At 41.0% G+C, this 14,179-nt stretch overlaps 1 protein-coding gene across 9 annotated transcripts in view; it reads left to right on the forward strand.

Moving 5' to 3' along the window:
* Nucleotides 1-14,179, forward strand: part of SGCD (sarcoglycan delta) — a 326,461-nt gene that overhangs the window by 69,165 nt on the left and 243,117 nt on the right. For 3 of the 9 annotated variants that reach the window (XM_062607489.1, XM_062607488.1, XM_062607490.1), the window contains one exon: nucleotides 5-68. The exons of the other annotated variants lie outside the window; for them this stretch is intronic. The gene's annotated coding sequence lies outside the window, so the exon portion shown is untranslated. The remainder of the gene's footprint in view (nucleotides 1-4; nucleotides 69-14,179) is intronic. 9 annotated transcript variants of the gene reach the window in all.

The following is a 14,179-nucleotide window of genomic DNA, read 5'->3' on the forward strand; positions in this document are numbered from 1 at the left end:
TCAGATCATGACAGAATGCCTTTCTGGGAGACTTTTGGTTGGACTGAAGCTATGAGCTTAATACAGAGGTAACTGTGGGAAGCTGGCTTGTGTGACATGATCAGATTAAATGAGCTAATGATTTGTTCTGGTTTTAAAAATCTCACTTGTCCAGTGCTAGTTAGCTTGCTGATGATGGTGTAATATTGCAATCCCTTTGAAAAGCATGAGGTGTCTTTCTGAGATGAGTTACAGAGTCCTATAAAATTTCATTTCACAATACAAGAGAAATCTTGGTTTTGTGAAAATGATGCTGTATTTGTAATACAGCTAAATTAAGAATTGCTCTTAAAAATTGAGAATTATTTATATTCATTTTTTTTCTGTGATAGATGGAAAGTACAAAAGGAAAGTACCCATGGCTGCCAAAGGGGGACTTTTCTGAGTGATTGCTCATCAGATTTCAAGAGATTTTGTAAGCCCATCACAACACAGTATAAGGGAAAAGTAGAACTGAGAAACTAGGTTAAAAAAGCACGAGAGAGATCTGGGTTAATATGAATGTGATGGTGAGTTGTGTCCCAGTGTCCTGTTCTGCCTCTGGATGAAGACTACTGAAATCATAGGAAAGTTGTGTTGACATCTGTCTCCTCGGATGTGGAGGAGTGAATTTTCTTTGCTGTAGCTGGTGTTTGTTTGGGATGGCCAGAAGTGCCTATGACAGATGCTTCTGCAAAAAGGAGGCATTGCAGGGTGTGTGCTCCACACATATGGTTTGCTTAAAGACATCGTTTTGGGTAATTGCTCTTGGTTTGTTCCTGAAGAATTCAAAATATTCTTCAGAAAAAGTCAGTAACAAATTGTTCCTGATGGGAAGCCAGATTTTGAAGGGAGCTGTGTTTCCTGGCTGTGAAGCCATTAGCTGTTATTAATTAATTAACTAATTTAGTTCTGTTTGTGTGCTTTTCAGCTGTGTTGAGTAGATCATCTTCATATGGTATAGAAAAGAGTATCTTGGTCATTCTTCTATAGAGCTAGCAGCCCTGTTCGTGCACATGGACTGAAAATCTGGCTCTCCTGCAACCCTGGGCAAAACTCAGAAAATTCACACGGGGTCTACTATTACCTGTTCTTTTTACTCACTGTGCAGGCAGACCCCTCACCAGGAGAATATATGTCTGGGAAGGGACCTCCCTGGGTCACTGGGTCCGTTTTCCTGCCATCATAAGCAATCACATCCTATGAGCCCTTTCATTAACTGATCAAACTCCATTTTAGAAGCACAAACACTTTTTGCCTCCTCTACTCGCACTGGAAAACTGGTATAGAACCTCATTGTCTGACTTCTAGCATGTGTTTATTCACAGCTGGTTTGCACCCCCTTGTTTTTATGCCACCACTGCCCTTCAGTGTAAATAGGCTTTTGCCTCCTGAGTGTTTACTTTTCTGGTGTATCCATAAGCAGAAGCTATGGACCTAGCTTTCCTTTGGTCAGGCCAGCAATGATCATCCTCTTAGTCCTTTCCACCAACCCCAGAGATAAAACTGAAATTGCCTGCATAAGAAATTCTCAGCAGTTGCTAATGCTCTAAAGAGAAAAAGCTAGAGGAAGCTTTAAAGGAGAGCTCAACTGAGAACCTTTTTAAATTTAAACGTCTGTTTCATGGCCTTTGTAAAGAGCGTCATCAGCTTTTTGTTTCGTTGAAGCTGTGGCTCTTGCTGACTTTAAACAGTGTGAGGGTTATGGCATTTTTTCATCCTAGAGGTTCCCTGAGGAAGAAAGTCACAGGAGAGAACTGGGAATGTATTTCTCATGCAGTAGAAGTAATGTGGGGGGAAACTTTTGCATTGTGAAAAATACTGCTGGCTATGATGGTGTGAGACGTTATAGTAGTCCTTGTGCATTGCTCCTTGTGAATTGGGTTTTGGTATTTTGGTGTAATCCAGAGGAATCTGTGCTGCCTCTTTATCACCTCTGTTAAAGAATTTACCACTTTAAAGGAGGAAGCTGTCCTGCAGATATGCTGTAGCTCCCTATTTCTTTGTTTTGATCATTGAGAAATCAAATTTCAGGCCACAGCTTGTTTTGGGAAGTATTTGTGTCCTGTTGTACTTATCCCAGGTCAAGCAGTATTTGTGACTGAAATGTTTAGCTTAAAGAACCTTCGGGCTTGTCAGGTCCAGATGTTCTTAACCTGGTTTTGTTCCCATTGTATGCTCTTGTATGTTTGGTAAAGTTCTCATCTGTACAACAAGTGGTAAATGTTAGGATAATTAATGGTGATGATTAATATGTCCATTTAAACGCTACTCTGTGGTATGTTGTCTAGCCCAAGTTGGCCCTCTACTTTCAAACTGAAACGTAATACTGGAGAAATACAAATCTCTCTTGCTGAGAAGTCATAAGAGATTTTATGGGAAAAACTGCTGGAAGAATTAGGTGAAGAGTCCTGCAAACTTGGAGAGGGGAAGAAGTATTGCATTTTGTATTTAAGCTCAAGACTCTATGTTTGATTGCAGGGAGATGTTTGAAAATAGCTATACTGGAGTTCTGAAGGATTTTTCAACCTGCTGATACGAGCTCTGGGAACTGGGCTGTAAACTCCTTGAAACCCGAACAGATGTTTTGGTATATAGCTTCAAAGCTCTGAGAGACTGTTTTCCCTGCATGCCTTTCTATGTGAGGAGACTTTTAAGGGCTGCTGAATAAATTTTATTATCTTTTCTATAAAAGCACTGTCCACATGGAAGAGGCAGGCTTTGAACAGTCATGGGCTCAAAAGTGAAACACTAACAACATAATGCAGGCCCAATTGAACAAGTGGAATAGAGGGGAGAGATGCGTGTCAGCCTTCTTAGAACCCAGAGGGATGAGAGTTTTGGATGCTTCAATAGCTTCTTCATGAAGATAAGTAAACACAAGGGAGGGATATTTGCTTCAGCTCTGCTACTTTAGATAGAAGAGTTCTCCATGTTGGGGAAGAATATAGATGAATAATAATCCAGATGTTAGTCATGTTGTTTATGTGCACTCAGAAATATATCTGACAGTGATGAGAGTGAGTTGAGAATCTGCAGAGTTCTAAATGGGGGGGGGGGGGGAATGTCAGGAAAAGGGTGTAAAATTTAAGTTATCCTCTGTCCTTTCATCCCCTTCCCATATTCTATTGGTGTATTGGCACTGGAGGCCCTGCTGTGCTGGTGCTGTACAAATGCCCTGAAAAGTATAATCCCTGCTGTAGGAATTTATCAAACTTTAAAAAGAGGGGATAAAGAGAAACCTCTAAAAATAAGGATCTATGAGACATAAGAAATGAGATCCAATTCAGTTGAATTACTGTATTTTCAATCTAGAAGTCTAGAGTGCTTTTCAGTACCCATCACCTTCTGTTACTGGAGCAAGCAAAACACTAATATTGCTCTGTTACCTTATTATAGGTTCATTAACAGTTCTGCTTTGTTTTATAGTTTCTGGGAAAAAAAAATAAAACCCAACCAGCCAACCAAAAAACCTTGGAATTTCTGTAGTTCTTTTATTAGAAATGTATTTTTCTGCAAGCGGGAGGAGGCCAAATCATATTAGGAGGGCTCTATGCAAGAGTCTTCTCATACTTTCCTTGTTGCAATTTGGAGCATTTGTTACCCTCCAGGCTTTTGTTTGTTTTATGTCACTGCAGTGAATTGAGAGTAGGTAGAGGGGGAAAAGAAGAAGTGTTTTTATCATAAAGACTTTTCAGGTTGAAAATCTGAACCAGGTGTGGAACTGCTTTGGTTTTATGGGTATTTTTTCTTCCCCAAAGGGGAATGCACCCTTCAATCACACAACTGCCAATTGTTTTAAACAAAGGCAGGATGGAGTTTATTTGTAAGGTCAAGATCTACTTATAAGTAATGGCGCTTCCCAGGGGGAAAAACACTAACACAGTTTGTGAAAGTTATTTTACTTGATGGTCAAATAAACTCGATAGCTCATAACGAATAGGGTACCTGGCTGTGATGTGACACATGCAGCAGCATTTAGGGAGGGGGCCTTGTTTTTTGTATGAATGTACTGATGGATTTTCATGAGGATCTTTTGACTTTTGAAATCATAGCTTTGGTATTCTAAAAGACAAGGAAATGAAATTGGAGGGCAAAAGAACAAACCCGAACCAGCTCCAAAAGTATAGGAAGTGTGGCAGCAGATGTATCTACTCAGGGAAGATATAACCCTTCAAATTGCCAGGGCCTCTTCAGCAGCTACTATGCACTGTGGGTTTATCTGGCAGAAGGAAGATGATAGGGTTGCCAGCCTGCCTAATGATCTTCATCTAATGTTTACCTTATTGAGAGGGGAATAATTCTGTTAAATTAACATCCTAGCATATTTGCTGTCCAGCTAGCTGATGAATTAAATAGCCTGAAGAAAATGTTTTATGACTCGTTTATCCATAAAAATTGATGATTTTTTTTTTCTACGCAAAAAGGAATGACTTTTCAGTAGTTGTGCACTGCAGTGGCTTACACCCCTTGTCTGTAAAGCAAAGAAAAAATATACATATTTATATATAAAAATAACATCTTTAATAAAATCTGCGTGTCTTTGAGAAGTAGGAGAACACATGGACAAAGACTGCTCTTGGAGCGACCCCGGCTCGTGCGAGCACTGCTGCTGTGCTGCATGGTGTGTGCCTCCTGCTCGGAGAAAGCACAGACCATTAATGACAGCCTACAAGCGTGTGACACTCGGATCACTCAATCAATCAAATGTGGCACCTCGTGCCAGCCCAGCCAGCTGTCCTCTTCCATCAGTGTCCGAAAGTGCTGCACCAAAGGCTGTAGGTGCCAGCTGCCGTCCTCACGTAACCACTGGACCTGCCCCAGGATGAGTGTGTTTGGGGGACCTGTTTAGATTGAGTTTTCTGTCTTGACAGTCCCTTCTGATTTTCAATCTAGAAGAGGAGAATAAACAAATTATAGGCTAATAAAGAAAACAGCACATCTATAACAAGAAATCAAAGCCTTGGGCTTTGCACTTATCTGATGTAGGCATCACCTTAAGTGCCTGTGACAGCAGAGGATGCAGTTGGCTCATTGTGGTTGGTTTGACCAAAACTTGTAATGTCAGAAGTGAAGTCTGTGACACCACCCCACTGAATGTTACATTGCTTCTATTAGTATATGTTGGGTGTGCCAAAGAGATCAGAAGAGGAAGAATCAATTTTATGAGAAAATAAATTATGAACATGCTCATTAGAACGTTTCATGAGCAAATTTGCTTTTGGTCATTTCCAGTGTGCAAGAGTAGCGCACAGTATGCACATATGGAGAGTGTGCGAGTTCTAGCTAAGGTGCTGAGACTGCTGCACACCCTGAAAACCTCCATGTACAAGAGGTCCACCATAAAGTGGTGAACCAATGGTTTTCCATGGGCAGGGGCACTTCTGCACCCTTAAGTCTTGATGACTGCAAAACCTCAGAGCTTGACCATGTCAGGCTGAGGAGCTTGCAGGTACAAGAGGCATGGGCAGGAGGAAGATATGGGCAGTCAGGGTTTTAGAGTCAAAACCTGTGTTTTATGGCAAAAAATTCCTTCTCCTTCTGTAGCCCCCAGACTGATACGCAGTAGGCAATAGAGACTGTTTTCACAAAGAGGGTCTACTTCTGTTCTGGATTGCAGTGGTACTGAGTGCTGCAGGTTGCCCTTGTATATCTATATAAAATTTTATTTTTATCATTACTTATCATGTCTTCACTTGATGCTTTTTAGATTGCTCTTTTCTTCTTCTCCAGCATGCATGAGTTTTCTATTATTTGCTTGCTGAATGCCATCACTTGCAATTTTCCAGGTTAAAAAAAAATGAAGCTGCTTTAGGAGAAAAAAAAAAAGTAATGGAACATCCTCAGGTTGAAACAGGCCCTGAGCACAGCTGATGGCATAGGGCCTTTCATTTACTAAACTTCAGTGGTTTAATGGCAGTTCAGCATGGCTGCTGATTGCCTGCATGGTGTTACCACTGTGGCTGAAAAGGCTGTTTACCTTTGGAAGACAGAAAGCTCAGCTGAGCAACACACAGAGCACTCTCCTGGGCCCTGCTAAATAATTTTTTTTCCGAAAGATGCCCAGGTTGCTGAGGAGCACAAACCCCTTGGAAAAAAACCTCTCTTTGTGCATACGCTTGCTTACAGATCAGTTACAAATAGGTCAAACCAGAAAAATTGTGTTTGGGGCTAGATTTGCAATAGAACACTTCATTTTGGGAGTTTTCTTAGCTGCAAAGTGATTCTTACTTTGACCAGTGGAAAACATTTGTTTTTCAAGAGATCTCTCTCACGTTTATCATCCCAGCTTGACCTGGCACTGAAATCTTTCTCTGTATTTCTCATGGTTGTTGTGAGGCTACTTGTAAGTGTGAGTGGCCCTGTGCGAGTTGGAGAGCAATGGTTCAAAAAGGAAAAGAGCCATCTGCTTCTCATTGACTTGCTGAAGTGATGAGAACACTTTCTAAGAGAGGCTGTGCTGTGTGTAGAGAAAGTAGATTCTGGGGCTCTTCCCTTTATTCTAACAGCTTGGTGCGAGTGGATGCAAACTCACCTGCCACAGAACGATCATGTTTCTAAAAATGAATTTGGGGTCCAAGGTCCTTAGATACCATCAGCCTCGGCGGTCTTTTATCCCTGGACTGCATTGCAGGCAGTGGCAGTGACAGCTTCCTCCCACTGCTGTGTGAGTGATCATGGAGGGAATAACATTTTTGTGTTAAAAAGACAGCAAGGATCTTGCATGCTCTTTGAAGAAAGAAGTTAAATTAAGATAAAACCCATGGTTGTTAGAGATGCGCATCTACAAGTATTACAGCTAAACTGAGATGCACACAAAGTAAGGTTTGATTGTGGCTGCAGCAGCCGCCCCTAAACAGGAGGCTTTGGAGCTTGTCACAAATGGCTGTATTTCTGGTATGCTTCCTTCCTTTTAACATCTGGCCTTTAGGCCTTGTCTTCTGGGCTTTTGTGGGTACAGAGCAAGATTTGTTGAAATACTTGTGTGTATGTTCCTGTTTGTGGCCTGAGCAGCTTCCAGGCTCCTTCAGTCGTATGTAGCCTATCTGCTGCTGGTGCAAGCGTTAATGTACATGGCTTGCATTGCTCTCGCTGCTTGCAGTGAAGCTATCAAAGAGATTACTAGCTTGCTAAAGATGGTTTTGTAGACTTTGCAGGTGATTTGTTTAAAACTAGATTACTGTCACATTTAGAAACGTTTAGCAGCATTGGACCAATGAGGAATAATAATTTAAAGAGGCTGACTAGATCTAATCAGTTTTTGGGAGATGAGACTTAATCAAACATAAGAGGTTGAGAAGGCTGATAGAGATAATGAATTTGAATATGTAATACGGGGCCTGCCTGAACAGTAGCACATCTTCTCTGGCCATAGTTCATAATGAAGCATTTGCAAAAGTTATCGAGTTGATAGGTATAAAATCCTTTGTGCAAGGAACTTTGGCAGCTGGGGGAGGAAATTACCTAGACTGAAACTCAAAGTAGACATTGCATGAGATTTCTTTCAGTATGAGAATTCAAAGAGTTAATTTTCAAGCTATTTTCAGAATATGTAGGGGAATAGGATTGGCAAATTACCTTGAAGATGAAAGATACCCTTGTGAGCTGCACATTGAAGAAGGTCTCTGGATGGCTGCTCTCGATGTAGACCTCCAGCATGTACTTACCAGGTAGCCCCGGGCAGGTATTTTGACTACCCTGGCCCTCAGTTCCCCATCCGTAAAGTGGATGTGCTAAACCCTTCCTACTCTTTTTACGTCTATTTTCTGTGTTATTGTTACAGCTAGAAAAGTGTTGACTTTATGAAGAAAGGCCAACTGAGGTAGATGCTGTGTAAATGAACCGACTGCGTATGTAGAATGTTTCCAAGAATGTCTGCCCTGATACTAGAAATCTAAATAAACTGCATTATATTGCTTCCACTTTTAACCCACCCCCTCCAAGACCAGAAACCACACATACCCCCAACACGCCCATTTTTTAATCTTAATCGAGGATGATGTTAGCCCTAAGATCAGTTTGTGTGATGAATTCATAATTCATAAGTTTGGGATGCTTTAAGCGAACAAAATAGTAACTATATAAGCTCATAATTTGAAATCCATGTGTGTGTAGTAGGAGCCTGACCCATCTCTTCATGTTTTCAGTGTGAGCAGAATTCTGCCTGTTTTCTTCAGCAAAGGCAGCAGTTGTAAATATTTCTCTGATTCAGCTGAATTAATTATGAGAGATGCTGCTCTTTGCCCACCTCCTTCTGGCAGTGCTGGCAGCGCTCTGCTGGGCTTTGGAGGGACTTGTGTCTCACACCTCATCAGAAGCTGATGTGACAACTGAAGGAGCAAACCCTGGGAGGTCCTTTTAAAAAATTCAGGATTTGGGGTGCCCTGAGGTGTTTTTGCCCCTCTGCAAAACCTCTTTCAACTGAAGCAGCTGGTGTGGAAATAAAAGGTGACTCCATTCTCCTGCCTCATTCAGGTCAGGTGTTTCGCTCTGCTAGAGGAAGGGATAAACTCTATTAACTGTTGACACCAAGGTCTGCTATGAAAGACAAATATGCCATTGGAGCATCATGAGTGGATTTGGGTTGGGATAGGGATTTTTAATCAGCATCAGGCCTGACAGTGAACTAACACCACAACCAGCTGAATGATTGAGAGGCCTGAAATGGTGAAGTATTCAGCGAATGCAGTCTTTTGTGTGATGCTGTATCAGTTGCTGAGGCTGTGGCTTTGCTGTCTTTTCTTTTCGCAAGACCAGAACTGCCTTGTTCTATTCTTGGCTTTTTGATAGGATTTTGGCACAGTGCTCAGTAATGATAGGGCTTCATGGTGACTTTCTTTAAACCCTTGTGCCTTCATGACAGGCATGATTGCTGAAAAGAGCAGAAGTTCTAGATCTTTATTATGCTTTACTCTGTTGAAGTCTGTTTGTTTTGCATATTTCTATCCAAGTTGACTGTGATCACTGAATCGTGAAGGGAGATATGGCATCCCTGCCTTCTACCTGCAGATTTGAGATGCAGGGAGATCCACGGTCAGGGTAGGTTCACTGAAGTGTTTGCAGTAAAACCAAACTTAGCTTTAGCTTAGCCTTTACAAACCTCAGTTTTGATATCTGCATCAATTTGTACTTTAAAGAACCTTCAGCCAAGATAGCAATTGACCTTATCATTTGCTAGGTAGGATGAGGAGGATTCACTGCTGGATGCAGTTCAGCTGCAGGGTTTTGAGCTGATACTAGATTTCTCCTTTTGGGAGAACGTTTTTGCTGTACTTCCTCCATTGACTAGTCATTATTGATATGTCCATCTTCCCGCAGCTCCATCCTTGACTTTTTGGGAAGGTCATATACGTGGGATTTACAGCTTTTTCTTGTATATGGTGACTGTTACAGCAAAGATTAATGGGAAGAGAAGGTCTTGTGTGTTCCTCTGCCTGGAAACTTACTCAAGGTTAGAGATCTTGGATGACTTTTATTGTTACCTTTCCTGACAACAGCCTCTCAATATGAAATATAAACTGAAATATAAACTAAAATATAAACCCTCAGAACAGTGGCAGCTAATGAGGTAGAACTGAAAGGACTGGCATAGAGATAGAAATTCCCTCTTGTGCATAGTATTTGTCTATTTGAAGCCTGCTATCCTCTTGAGAGCCTGGCTTACTTAAAGAAGAATTGCTATGCTCTGAGAGAAGCTTCCTATATTGTAGCAATGTTACAGAAACATGTTATGAAACCAGCTGCCATGAAATTGAATTACAGGTGTTGTATTCTTCACTGCTTAAATTGCTCTATTATATCACAGGCCTCATCGTTTTGTTTTGAACAAATAACTGCAATTTAGTGGGAGCCTACGAGATGACGGTATAAGCAGTCAGGGGTTGTTTAAGACTTCTCTAATGATGGAAAATTGTTCTCATCTATCTAGACTGCATCATCTTTGCCAAAATGCATGTGCAGTGAATGGAAAAGGAAATGAGGAAATGAGGAAAACTGCTTCCTCATAGCTTCTTTTTCCTAAGTTTGTTTTTTTGTATTTTTAGATGTGTGAAGCAATCCCTTGTAGGCTTTTAGACTGGTCAAAGCAATATGGTCATTCATACTTAACTCTGACACTGCTCCACTACATCAAATTATGGCACTGGATGTAGTCAGATATTTCACTTCCTTCCCTTTCAGTTTGCTGGAATTAAGTAGATGGTTGCTCAACCTCCAACTTCCCAGGTTTTCATGGAATAAGGTTTTAGAAGATCCTTTGGGAAATACTTAAAAATAACTCTCAGTATAGAAAGCAATTATTGTTTTAGGCCAGAATTTACAACTATTTTGTCTAGGTTTAAATTCCTAATTGCTACTCTGTGTGTGCCCACCCTGTGCTCCATTGTCCCCATCCCATTCCTGCCCACTTCGTGGAGTAGCCTTTTCTCTGATGTACTTAGCAGTGTACCCTGGACCTTAATGTATATGAATTGCCCCAGTTGGCTTGTAAATAGTGTTAATTCCAATAGAAAAAGGATACTTACAAGAACCTTAGACTTGAAAATTAATTTTATTTCCCTTACTACCTATCCAGGTCTGTATTATGCTACGAAGGACACTGTATACTGAAATGCAGGAGAACCTGTTGTAGCATAGGGCTCAAAACAAGCTTTATTAGTGTCCTCTACTCTAACCTGTTATTAGTCTGAAGATTTGATAAGTTGGTACATGTGTGTATTTCACCGATTGTCACAAATTTCACAGAAAAAAATTAGACTAGAAAGGAAAGCAAGAGGTCAGTTTGTCCATCCTCTTGTTCTTCCAGGTCCTTGCTTTATTCTTGCCCAGGTGGCTGTCTAACTTGCTCATAAAAGTCCTCTGTGATTTAGATTTGCTTACTTGCTTTAAAGTGCCATTTGTAGAAAGTCAGTTTGATTGGATGATCTTGGTTGCCCATGTTCCATTGGCAATTCAGATCAGTTTTGTGCTCAGGCTTTTTGCTTGTGACTTTTTGGATTAGCGATAGTTGTGTTTTGTTTTGTCTCCTGCTCTGCTGGTTTGAAATGTTATTTTTCAACATCTGCTTTTAGCCAGTGTACGTTAGGCCTCTCATTCTCTGCCCACTTGATTGGAGGTAGTATGCAAGTCTCCTTATGTTTCAGAAATTTCAGTTTCGTGGCTAACTTTAAAAAGGGGGAAAAACAAGAAGGAGGGCAATTTTTGGAGTGAATACGTATTTTTGATGATAAAGCTCACAAAGGTACTTCTAAATCTTTTCCTCTTGTCACTTGAAGTGAGATGTAAGATAAAACTGCTTCACAAAGTCCTGTGAAAAATTAATGTGTACTGTAATTTAGAAGATGTGTTGCTGAAGGGCATTTAAATGTTATGTTTTTGTTTTCTGCAAATTCTATTTTAAAAGGAGCAAATATCTAGTGAGGACTGCTTCAGAAATTCAGTGAAATGCTGCTGATACTAAAAGAAAGAAGAGATGAGAAACGAGAGGCGCAGACTGCACAGCCTAATGAGTACATAAGCCTAACGATGCAAAATTGCAAATTGCACAGATTATGAAGCACTGTCCCTTGCATTCAAACCTGCTTTTAGCACTCTTGGGGCAGCTCCAGAGCTGCGATGTCAGATCAGGATTCAGATGTGCTGGCATCACAACATCTGAAAAGCCTCCATCTGACTCCATCCAGTGCTGGCACAGGATGAGTTGGTACCATGTGCTGATATAAACCTCTTCAGGCTCTGAAACTGTGGTGGGGCAAGCTAGAGAATAAACCTGTGGGTTATTGGGGAGAGAACTGATGTTATGGTGTCGTACCACAGATACAGGTGCCCTGCCTAGTGCGCCCTTGATCCTCTGTTGCTGGAGGTAAACTGGTACATAAGACTATAGAGCTCCAGCTTCCCCAGTACATTAGGGAGATGCCTGGGCTTCTGCTTGCAGCCAGAGAGGGTATTCAGAGCAGCTGCTGTGCTGCAGGGTAAGTGTCCTAACCTGGGTGAAGGAGTGCTTGATGGGATAGAAAAATCAGAGCCCAAGATTGGAGGTGATAGAAACTTGAAAAGGCAGTTTTACAAAGGAGGGTTTACTTTCTCACTGCCTGCTCTTCCTGACCCAGAGAAGCTGCCAACTCTGCTGGCAAGTCTATAAAGTGCTAACGCAGCTCTAGCCAGAACAATGAACTATAATGGAAAAGTTGAGGGAGGTTTGTTGGGTTTGGGTTTTGTTTTGGTTTTTTGCTTGTTAGTTTAGGTTTTTTTTTCCCCTTAGCTTTCACCAAGAGCTCAAGAAAAAGTGTAAAAAAGTATTTTTCTCACTGTTGTCAGTTTCTACTTCTAAAATTTGTCCATACAAGCATTCTGTCTTACCTTTAGGATATTGTTTGTTCCTTCTCCTTCAGCTTGTTAAGGTCAAGGATGAGATAGCAACCTTAGCTTTGGTTCTATCTGTATTGCTAATAGCGAGATACCTGATGGTCTAGTGCAGCTTGTGTACCTTGAAGATGTGATAACCAGATATTGTTGATGGCTGACTATTCATCTTGGTAAACTGGGGTAATTCAGGGTAGTGTAAGGTTTCTTATTCCTTTAGAAAAGAACAAAGCATTTTGCACTGAATGCAAAATCATTTGAGACGAGTGATGTGATTACTCAGTCATAGCAGAATAAAAACTGGGAGAGATGTAATTCATTGTTTTATTTTTTCAAGCTGCTGACATGATGCAAGAGTTGCTAATGCAGTATGAAGTACAAATGATATGCAAAATTCCCTGATAACTACCTGGGAATTCTCATTCCATCAGCAACTTTTGTGTTATCACAAATAAGACAGATTGAAAGGCACTTGTTGCGTTTTGTATTGCATGCAAAAGTAATTTGCACTTCAAATGAACTGACCTAGATTATTTTTGATGCTGATTATTTTTCCTGCATGGCTTTCATAAGCAATGGAACAATGCTGTATTACTACTTGCTTTGACTTTTAACAATTCAAAAATCATAGTGAAGAGACATATGACAAATGAGCACGTTGGTGCAAGCTGCTTAGTGATCGGGATTGTAAAAGCTGGGTTTCAGAGAGTCAGATCAGGTTGTCTGATCACCTTTGAAAAGTGTTGAACGTCTGGATTTTAATTGTAATATGTTTTTATGTTCCAGTACTTCAGAGCTCAGAATGTGAATGTCTGGAATGTGTTTGTCTCTTTACGCCCAACCCCAGTGGACAGTTCCTCTCTCCAGTCTGCTGCAGGGTCTGTTTCAAACAAACACTGTCACAGCACCATCCAGGCAGAGCGTTCTGGAAATGGGTTGTTTCCCCAGAACATACTGGGAGGAAGCTGCCTTGCATGGAGTGTGAATAGTCAGAGGCCATGAGCTGAGGAGTGAAGCAGAGAGTGAATCATATTGATGAGCGCAGAGTCTGGTCTTCATCCAGGAGGTGAAATAAAGCTAATGGAGTCTCTCCAAAACTTCAGGGCTTTGTTCTCAGTTGTAAATCAGTGCAGTTCAGTATAACTAAGGCTGAGGATCTGTCCATATGACTTGATGTTTGCAGTGTACATCAGACAATTAAGTACAAATGTTGAGGTGATGTGGGCAGTATGTAAGTATGAAGCAGGAATCTGCCTAAAAGCCTCCTAATCTAGTTTGTTCAATCCATGCCATTTATCTCTCCAATGCCATTCCAGTATCTCTATATTAATCTGGAAGGCTCTCCTTGCTGAACATGATGACTGTGTAGAAGTCCAAAAAGGCTGGGAATGTTCACAGTTGCTGTGTTAAAATAATTATCCAGTATTTTTAGCCCAGATGCAATCCTGGGAAGCATGAAAACAGCCTGGGATGTATGCTTACGATGCTAGGAGAGCTCAGCAGGAGGTAGATGCTCACAAACTAATTGGACTTCCGGGATTCTGTTTTAAGGACTGCCTTCATATAAAACAATGTACAACCCAGGACACAGCTGCTGCTCAGTCAGTTGTTTCCTAAACTGACAGTTGTTTAAAGATAAGAGATGTTTTTATTTCACTGAAACCCTTTTTCTCCAAGTCCAGAAGAGCCTGAAAAATGTTATGTAATGGAAAAATGCCTTTGGGCATGTGTGTGAAAAAGGTGAGTGCTTTCTGCAGTGCTAGCAGGGTTGCTGTGCATGCCTTGGTCTCCTTTCTGA

This window comes from Pezoporus occidentalis, unplaced genomic scaffold (assembly GCF_034315485.1).
Source record: "Pezoporus occidentalis ecotype Australia unplaced genomic scaffold, CSIRO_AGI_Poc_V1 ctg124, whole genome shotgun sequence".
Classification (NCBI taxonomy): Eukaryota; Metazoa; Chordata; class Aves; order Psittaciformes; family Psittacidae; genus Pezoporus; species Pezoporus occidentalis.